Source organism: Dipodomys ordii, unplaced genomic scaffold (genome assembly GCF_000151885.1).
Source record: "Dipodomys ordii isolate 6190 unplaced genomic scaffold, Dord_2.0 Scaffold91, whole genome shotgun sequence".
Classification (NCBI taxonomy): Eukaryota; Metazoa; Chordata; class Mammalia; order Rodentia; family Heteromyidae; genus Dipodomys; species Dipodomys ordii.
In genome coordinates, this window is record NW_012267307.1 from 4,668,324 (window position 1) to 4,678,640 (window position 10,317).

General features: G+C 55.3%; 1 protein-coding gene across 1 annotated transcript in view; it reads left to right on the forward strand.

Moving 5' to 3' along the window:
* The window catches only part of Ctdp1 (CTD (carboxy-terminal domain, RNA polymerase II, polypeptide A) phosphatase, subunit 1), a 68,011-nt gene that overhangs the window by 56,545 nt on the left and 1,149 nt on the right, over positions 1-10,317 (forward strand). The window contains exon 14 of the mRNA XM_013026136.1: positions 64-70. The gene's annotated coding sequence lies outside the window, so the exon portion shown is untranslated. The remainder of the gene's footprint in view (positions 1-63; positions 71-10,317) is intronic.

The window sequence follows — 10,317 nt, forward strand, 5'->3', positions numbered from 1 at the left end:
GGCGCTGTGGCTCAAGTGGTAGAGCACTAGCCTTGAGCTGAAGAGCTGAGGGACAGCACCCAGGCCCAGAGTTCAGGCCCCACAACCGGACCCAAAAAAAAATAAAAAACAGAGTAGAAAGTATTGACAGTAGATGAGATAATACAGAAGGGCTCCTTGGCATAGGTTGAAACTTCATAAATAAATATCCAGAAACAGAACAAATCAAAGGAAGACTGTTGATAAGTGGGATTGCTTTAAACTGCAAAGCTTCTGCATGGCAAAGGAAACAGCAAAATAAATAGCCCACAGATTCGGAGAAGATCTTCACTAGCTATACAATAGACAAGGGCCTCATATCAAAAATATACCTAGAACTCAAAAAATTAAATCCCCCCCCAATAACAAATCCTCAAAGAAACAATTACCCCATTAATAACTGGAATAAAAGTGAAAAAGAGACTTCTCTTGTGAAGATATAAGAATGACCGATAGACACATGATGCTATCTATGTTCAACAGTTCTGGCCATCAAAGAAATGCAAATGAGATTCTGCCTCACCCCAGTTAGAATGGCCGTAATCAAGAAAACAAATAACAACAGATGCTAGAGGGGATGTGGACAGAAGGGAACCCTACTGCACTGTTGGAGTGTAAACTTGTTCAACCACTTTGGAAAGTAGTATGAAGGTTCCTCAAAAGACTCCACATAGAGCTCCCCTATGACCCAGCAATCCCACTCCTGGGCATTTACCCAAATGATCATAAACAAGGCCATACTAAAGCTACCAGCACAACTATGTTTATTGCAGTATTATTTACTATAGCTAAGATATGAACCAACCCAGATGCCCCTCAGTAGATGAATGGATCAGAAAATGTGGTAAATATAAACAATGGAATTCTATGCCTCCATCAGAAATAATGACATTGCCCCATTTGTTAGGAAATGAGAACACTTGGAAAAAAATCAAATTAAGTGAAGTAAGCCAAGCCCAAAGAAACATAGGTCCCATGGTCTCCCTTATTTGTAATAATTAGTATATGTCTAGGATAGTCCTTGCTATCATAATAGCTCAATAGCTAGTACATATGACCATATAAAATAATGCTAATCAAAATGAACTCCAAAATTATACAATCACTTAATCATAATAAAAAAAAAGAACCTCAGGGAAGGGAGGGAGGGAGGGGATGGTAGGGGGAAAACAATGGAGGGGGTAACAATGTTCAAGAGGAAGTGTACTCATTACCTCACTCATGTAACTGTAACCCTCTGTATAGTATCTTTACAATAAAAAATTTAAAAAAATGAACTCCAAGATATGGGAAAAAAAGTTTTTTTTTAAATGTACTGTGTAAAGTGGCTTTTTTCTTTTTTCCCCTTTGGCTTATCCCCTGTTGTCACTGTTTTGATTTTGGTACCCTGTGTCTTGTATATATGTTTATCTGACTTGGGGAAGGGAAGTGGAATCACAAAATGGTAAGACAAAGGACAAAGGATGAGCCAACGCACCAGCGATACCCACAAGACGGTATATTAGAAAGGAACTGTGCCGCTTGGGGAGGGTGGTAATTGGAGAGAAAGTGGGAGAAAAGGAGGGAAGGTGTAACCACGTTTGACAAGAAACGTACTCAGTACCTTACTTATGCAGCTGTAACCCCTCTGTACATCACCTTGACAATAAGATAAAATTTACAAAATAAAATAATTGATCAGCAGAAATAGATTTTCCACAGCGAAAGAAAACAAAGTCAATGTGAACATCAACATGTGTTTTAAATAGACCAATTCATTCGAAATAACCTACCTTACTGGCTGGTAGTTTAATAAAGTGAACAAATAATACATCTTTTAAAAGATAAAAGTGTGTTTGGGCTGGGAAGGTGGCTCAGTGGTAGGGCGCTTGCTTTGCATGCATGAGGCCCTGGGTTCGATTCCTCAGCACCACATAAGCAGAAAAACTAAAGCCGGAAGTGGTGCTGTGGCTCGAGTGGTAGAGCGCTAGCCTTGAGCTGAAGAGCTGAGGGACAGCGCCCAGGCCCAGAGTTCAGGCCCCACGACCGGACCCAAAAAATAAATAAAAATAAAAAATAAAAGTGTGTTCCAGAAAAGTCCATCTAGATTTGAGACGGGGACCGGGGTTGGAGACAGAGAAGAGCCTGAGGTCTTCATGAGAATCGTGTGGTGGGCAGGAAACACCCACCGCTGGTGCGCGGTCTCTCCTTCCCCCACACTGGGTTGCGGGCCCCCGGATGCCCGCCCTTCCCTTCTGTCACCCTTGACTCCCAGCTCCCAAACCAGCCCACCTGCAGCTGGGGTCTCAGCCAGGCCGCCTGCCTCTGCTGCTGAGGCCAGCTCCGAGGCCCGAGAGCCTGCTCCGGGGACCAGCCCTTCCATCCCAGCCTGCGGGCCCACACAGGCCTCTCCCCGGGCTGCTGGGCTCCACCCAGAGGACACTGCCTGTGGGTAAGACCACGGCTCACAAATGTTCAGCTTGATAAATCTGTGAGAGGCACAGAGACCGACGGCCAGGCCAAACCCTGCTGCTCAACTACAGGAGCAGTGTGGAAGGGCGCAGGCTGGGCATTCCTGTGGAGTGTTTCCAGAGAGGAGTAACTAAGGGGGGGACCCCCCTGAGCACGTGGGCCCTCACAGGGTCGGACCCAGGTGGACAGGGAAGAAGGAAAAGGCTGCTAACAGCCTTGCTCTCCTTCCTAGTCACAGGCCGCCCTCCTGTCCTGAGACTGAGAGGCAGACCCACCCTTGCCGGGTCGTTGCTTTGCCTGGGCATTTTGTCGCATTCAGTCACGTTTTGTTCCCATATAGGGTGGACATTCATGACGCTCTGGGACTCTGGCCAGCAGCCTCTGGGCACACGCAGGCACAGACCAGTGAGCCAGACCCGGCTCACCGGGCACTCCGTGATCTGTGGCACCGCTAGGGTTCCTCTGAGAATGGCAGAGGCTGCGTCAGGGTCCCGGGAGAGGAGGCTGTGGATGGGGCAGGCTCGCGCCCGCCTGGGCTCACAGAGCCAGGGTCACCCCAAGTAGACTCAGCACCCTATGAGCTCAGCACCCTGCAGCACTTGCTGGTGGTCACAGAAACAGCCCTTCTAGTCCTTGAGTGCCCCTGGCAGGCGTGGTCCCAGCACACTATGACGAGGAGGAGCCGAGGCCTGGGCCTTGGGAGGACACGGAGCGGGAGGCCCTGACACCCTGCGGCGGTGCACCGCACCGATCAGCACATCCAAGAAAGCTCCAGCCAGACCCCCAGGACCAGCTCCAGTGAGACAGCCCAAAGCCAAACACAGAGTCAGCCCCGCTGTCAACTCGATGCTGCCGCTCTCCTCAGAAGCCTGAAACAGAACAAGATGTGGAAGGTGACAGTTCAGTTACACGAGCAAGGGGTTCACCGTCCACGGGCTGCCCCACCATGGAGGGAGTGGCAGTTCTTCCTCTTATCCCCACCCCAAAACTCCAGTGGAAAAGCAGCAGTCAGAAGAAAGCAGGCTGCCTGCAAAGATGTCCGAGCTTAGATTCCTGAAGGTCGTGTCCGCTCTGACACCAGCCGCCTGTGACCATGAGCAGTGCAGATGACACCAAAGACATCTCGGCCCCACCTGGTGTCGCCGCCTTCTTCCCGTCCTGGAGGAGATGAGGGCAGCAAGGCTTCTCTGGGCCCCAGACCCCCGCAGCCCCTTCCTCGTGTACAGGGGAGGCCAGGGCACCCGGTGCCTCACACCGGTGGCCTTGCGTGCTGGTGAAACTAACCCCAGGACAGGCCCTTCTCCAATGCTGGCGCTCATCATTTCTGAACTTGGTGGCAGAGCGCGCTCCAAACCCCACAGGTTGGATTCCCAGCCGGTGGGCTCTGCCGTGCAGTGTTCTTCAGAGGGAGTGAGGCCACAGGGCTGTAAAGACCTGGAGAGGTCCCCGAGGGGGCCGGGCCAGGCCGGCGGGACCCGCCAGGCCTGGGTGTGCCAGGCAGGCCTCCGTGAACAGCACAGGGCAGGCATGCGCCCAGCTGCTCAGGCGGAGCCCACAGCCCAGCACCAGCGGAGCTCAGTGCCCATGCTGGCCGGCTCCACAGGCTCTGGACATACACGTGCCCTTCCCGAGTGCCTGCAGCCGGTGTGCCCCCCTCCCCCGTGTGCCCGCAGCTCACACGCCCTCCGGATGCCCACAGCGCCGTGCCTTCCCCGGGCACCTGCAGCTCACTCGCCCATCCTTCCTCCTAGCCACCGCCTGAGCCCCGCCTCCCCGCCCCCACCGGCGCGCGCGCGCGCGCACACGCATGCGCACACGCGCACGTGACAAGGGACAAGAACAGTGGCCTCCCTGCAGGGCAGGGCGGAGCCCAGCCCCGGTGCTCCGGTGCCGCGGGGACCCTGGAGGTCACAGAGCCCTGCGCTCCTCCTGCTCACCCCACAGCTCCCACTTCTACCTGTTCACACATGAAGCTCCCAGGCCACTTGGAGAGAGGTTTCCCTGAACAGATACATCCTGAGGATGAAGACCATGTTTGAAAGGCCTGAGGAACTGTCTGAGGGCTCTGCACTAACAGAGACACAAAGGCCATGTCGCCACTCCGGTTTTGCTGCAAAGGTGACTGATCCAACAATACCAGGAGCACACTCTGGGAGCCGCGGTATGAACAGGTGCGCTTGCGGGCTGAGAGGAAGCGGCCCTCGTGGCTCCTCAGCCCCCAGCCTCTTGGGCTCAGCCAGAGCCTGGCGCCCTGGGGTCCCGGGAGCTGGGCCAGCCATCAGCATGCCTGCCTGGCCAGGTGTAGCCACTGTAGCCCTGGGAGAGGCACCTCGTCCTCACAGCCCGAGGGGAAGGGCCTGCTGCTGCTGCCAGGCGCTCCTGGCCGGGCTCGGGCCCGGACGCAGCCCTGTGCTGCCCTGGGAGCCGCTTGGCAGCTTGGCAGGGACAGCTGGCTTGGGACGTCCCTGAATTAGTTATTTCTTGTTTTTTCTCAGGACAAGAATAAGCCGGATGCCAGTGGTTCACACCTGTCATCCTAGCTACTCAGGAGGCTGAGATCTGAGGATCTTGGTTCAAATCCAGCCCAGGCAGGAAAGTCCATGAGACTCTTTAACTCCAATAAACCACCAGAAAACCAGAAGTGGTGCTGTGGCTCAAATGGTAGAGGGCTCTCCTTGAGCTGAAGAGCTGAGGGACAGCACCCAGGCCAGGAGTTCAAGTCCCACAACCAACAAAATAAATAAGAATCAGCCTGTGGTGCATCTTCTGGAGGTGCTGCCCCAGGTCCCCGTGCGTGCTGTGTGGCCGTCCCCAGTGTCCGCCACGGTGTCCGCTGCCATGCTCAGGACTCCTCCACTCGCTGATGTGCTCTGCGGCCCTGAGCGCCCCCTGCTGGCCTCTCGGTGCACTATCCACAACTCCGCCTGCACACGGCTGTAGTTTTTGCCAGTGGTGGCAAGTTCCATAATCGCTTCCAAGTCAACTCCGTGTCATTTCCTTCCATGTAACCTCCACGCGCTCTTTCCACCTGCTGTATACACGGCACATTGCCGGCCGTGAGGTCCCACACTCTTAGGTCTTGATTCTTTTCCTGTCCGGAAGACTCTGGGTCTGTGCACTTGGCGTGATGGTGGCCTGGCCGTCAGCTGTGGTTGCTGCTGGGCGTGTGGAGTCTCCATGGCCCCCGCCGCCCTGGAGCCAGGGCCCCATGGAGGAGGGATGGCTCTGCCCCATCATGGAGGCCTCTGTGCCTCCACACCGCCCAGCTGCTGATGTCCAGACCTCTTCCCTCTCCCCCGGCACGACACTAAGCCCCATGGGCTACCAGAAGGAGGTCCCCACAGCTGTAGGCCCACAGAGGTCTCGGAGCCTGGACAGCCAGTCATGGAAACGGAGGCCCTGCCAGGCAGACAAGAGCGTCTGTGGAGACAGGAGGGCTGCCCACTGCCTGTCAGGGAGACATGGGAGGTGGGAAGCACCATAAAGAGCACAACGTGAGTCATACGTGTATGCTTATAGTTGTCCAAAGCCACAGAAAAAGACGTGAGTAGAAACCCACACACAGCTGAACTCTGGTTTTGTTTGCATATATTACAGGGTAAGTGCGAATGTACATTTTGAAAACACTGTCTGCCCCTGCACCCAAATGCATGGTGCAGACTGGTACCTTACCCACATGGAGGGTCACCTGCTAACCCAATGTGGTGAGCTCCCCTCCTCCCCCTTCCCCTCCCCCAGCAGGGGGCAGAGAGCCAGCTTCCCCTCCCCCCTCCCCTGCGGTGGCAGAGAGCCAGCTCCCCCCCTCTGACTCTTCCACCTGTAATTTCCTGGAGGCTGCTACCTGAGTCCTGGGGGGCTGAGCACCTGCACCCCACTGTCTCCCACAGGATACAAGCAGGTTATCATGCAAATCGCAAGCATGTGGCCAATCATCACCTCAAGAGAAGAGGAAGCGCGTGATCCCCGGGAGGGATCCCAACTGCGGCAGCTCCACCAGGGCCCCTCCTGCTCTTAGCTGTGATCATCTGCTTCCAGCCCTCCTCCTAGTGAAGACAGTAAACTAGACTCTCCTGTCCACTCACAGGTGCGCACCCGCATTGAGCAAGTCAGAGGAATTCCTGTGGCTGAATGTGTGAGCAGGGGAGCCGGGGTCCTGCCGGCCTGCCAGGTGTGGTCAGGCTCTGTTTGCCAGAGGCTTGCCGTCTCTCACAGATCGGGCTCCGCTGTGTGCAGGAAGCAAGCGAGGGACCCGCCGCGGGTCTGAGGCTCTCTGCCCTCTGCACTCATGTTCTGATACTCCACAAGATGCCGGGGCCTGGCACGCTCTGTGGGCGACGTCTTTGGTTCCCAAATGGAGCTGACGCCCCTCGGAGGGCACTGTCTCCGCACAGCGATCAGGCCGCCGCCTCCCGAGCCCTGCGGGCCCTCAGGCTGGGCTCCCACAGCTGGGAGGAGGTGGGGCCTGAAGACCTGCACCTGGCTGCAGGCTGAGCAGGCGGAGCTGCTTCAGAGACTTCAGCTGAGACAGTACTGGGTTCACCTTGAGGGGACTAGGAGGCCTCTGGGAGCGTCAGCCACGGCCGAACCTGCATCAGGTCCGGGGCCAAGGCACCCTTGGTCCTGTCTCCACCGCGTGGAGTGTGACCACACCAGAGGGCTTCCTGGTTACACACAGGAGGAGCGTGGTGCCAGCTCCTGACGCGCCGCTGCGAGGCATCTGTCTTCTGCAGGACCTGGTGTTGCTCTTGCACTCGTGGGCTGTTGTGTTTCCTTCTAAAATCCAAATTCACACTCGTATAACCTGGCCAGAGTCCAACTTGACAAAAGCATCTTCCAGCCAGCAGCAGCCACGTCTCTTAACGGCTCTGTAAGGCTGCGCGGCCGGGCAGCCTTCAGTCAGCCTGACCTGTTGGAGAGCTGTGGGGTGTCTTCTTATTTTTGGTCCTGGTAATTTCTGGTTTGTAGGTGTGGAGGATGAGGAATTTTCCAGTGACTCCACAGCAAGTACAAGACAATTGAACAGATTCCCTGCTAAAATTCTGGTCTGTGCTCTCCTGCTGTGTGGCTTTTTTTAATTCTTTTATGGAACTCTGCCTCTGACGCCCCAAAACTGCTACAGAATGTCATGCTGACCTCTGACTAGCTGAACCTTGTTCTCTAAGTGTCCTGAAGGTCATAGTCTGTGTGTGTGTGTGTGTGTGTGTGTGTACGTGTGTGTGTGTGTATACCAGTCTAGTGCTTGAACTTGGGATCTGGGCATTGTCCCTAAACTTTTTGCTCAAGGCTAGCACGCGCCACTTCCAGCTTTTTGGTGGTTGGTTGGAGACAAGAATCTCAGGTGTTTCCCTGCCCAGGCTGGCTTTGAAGCACAGCCTTCAGATCTCAGCCTCCTGAGTAGCTAGGATTAGGAGCTTGAGCCCCCAACACCTAGAACAACTTTTAAATTTTCTTCAAACAGCAATCTCCTAGAAAGTTACTTTTGATTCTTATCTCACTATCCAACTAGCAAAGTTTTCTATTTCAAGTAAACTTAGAATCGGCATTCTTGCCAACTACTAAGCTTCCTCGTCCCTTTGCTCGTGGGATGATGTCATCCTGTGCTTCTGGTATCTGTGGGTGGACAAGGCAGGCGCTGGGGAGGGGTGATGCCAACGTCGGGCCCCCAGCGGTGACGCTGCACAGAGGGTGTCAGAGATGGCGCCACACACAAGCCGAAGCCACGTGACAGAACACGCAGCGAGCACCAGGCCGGCGCTCACTGGGGGCCGTCCCTGACGCCACCGCCCCCGGCTGTCCCTCCCCCCTCCCCCCTAACCCCCTCCACTCTACCAAGGAACAGCTGGAGCAATGATGCCGCCACCCACGGGACCTCGGCCGGTCACATCTCCTGGGCATGTGAGCCAAGTCCACGGCACAGTTCTGCCATGCCACACCCCCGGGGGACCAGTGGCCTTCTTACTGTCCCCCTACATGGGTTTGATGCCATGGCTCTGACAGGAAGGGAACGAGACGAGTGTAATGAATGGAACACACACACATGCATGTGTGGGCATATAGCCACGCACGTGTGCTCACATGCACACGTAAGCACCTGTGGTGTGTGAGAGAGATGGTCAGCCCCCAGGTCACAGCTGTGGTGGGGCACAGGTCAGCTGGGGCTGTCACAGGCCAGCAAGGTGGGAGCTGGGATTTTCACTGCATCCCGAATGGCAGACATCAGTTACGTGCTGCGTAAGGAGGGAGCCGGCCGTCCATGCATGTCTGGGAAGGTGCTGGCCAGTCCAGCAAGCTCAGGCCTCCCACGTTGCCTCTGTCGATGTATTTCTGCTTCAAGGCTTGAGGACAGACTGGCCCCGAGAGCCAGATGACCCAGCTCTATGCTCAGCCAGGCCTGAGCAGCAGCAAGGCTGACCTGTAATTGGCTTGGCTGTTTCAGGCAGGATGGGGTGGAACTCAAATTCAAGTTCCTCAGCCAGTTGTCACTTTGCAAACTGGGGCACAGACTTGGAGGACAGCGTCTCTGCGTGTGAGACTACTCAACACTGTCTGGATAGCACGCGAAAGGTAGTCGTGGACGTTGGAGAGCCGTGGACGTGGTGGGCAAAGGTTACTGGGGGGACAGACGGGAGCCCCAGTGACAGAGGAGGGTGGGTGAGATTGGGAAGCCCGGGAGAGCCCGAAGCTGTGAAGAGTTGGGTGGTGCGCTTGTGTGGGGGCGACATGTGTGCAAATGATCCAGCTCTGGACTCTTCCATCACATCAGCCGGAGAAGCTGCTGCTGCTCATGGAGTCAAATATGTCACTCATTCTCACAGATCACCTAGGCCCTCAGCTTCAGGGGACAGCCACTGCCACCTCCTGGCAGAGGGGGCAGTAGATTAAATTTGAGTACGACCAAGGAGGCCCAGTGGGACAGAAAGGCCTACCTGCACAGTCACACCAGTCACTGCATCAAGATGGCTGTGTCCACATCTGTCTGTCTGTCTCCACAGTGCCACAGTTCCTCAAAGATAGAAACCCCTTAAAACACACTGAGCCTGCCTGGCGCTAGGAGCAGTTAGGAGAAATTCTTGGAAAATGAGAGCAATTTTACAACAAGGGACATTGAGTGATGACACCCACGTCTGTGCTTGCAAACGGGGCTTCCGTTCTTGTGAACGTGACTAATCCGTTTGCTGAAATGCAGGGCGTCCGTCCCAAGTAAGCCAGGTGCTGACCCGCTGCTCAATGCAATGCAGCAGTGCCAGGTGTGTGGCATGCCACGCCACCTCCTCTTCCCGTTCTGTCTCTGATGAACAGGCCTTCTCTGAGAGGTGCTGCTGGAAAGTCAGTTCCAGTATAAACCAGTGTCCTTTTAGATCCAATCTGTATGTGTGCTTTTTCCCTGTCACCCAACATTAATTCTGCACAGACAGTGCTAGGTTGCACTCCGGACTTGCAACTCAAGGGTAAAAGGGAGATTTCAGGACAGATTTAATCCACAGCCACACAGGTGATTAGAGCGTTGGCAGATACACCTTAGGAAAAATTGCCAACGGAATTGGAGCTATTTAGCTTGGAGGAGGGAGAAAGGCGGTAGTCATCGCCCACAGCACTTCACACCTCTATTTTTGTCTCCTCCAATCTTGGTTTCAGAGGCTGGGGAATCTGGAGGACTGTTCGGGCAGCCACTGCAGGTGCCAGCAACCACTGGGTCCCAGAGCCTGCGGGGAGGCCTTGCAGTAGCTCCTGGGCTGCTCCCCCTGTGCGTCCGGTCGGGGTTGTGTCGGCTCCTGAGCTGCTCCCCCTGTGCGTCTGGTCGGGGTTGTGTCGGCTCCTGGGCTGCTCCCCCTGTGCATCCGGTCGGGG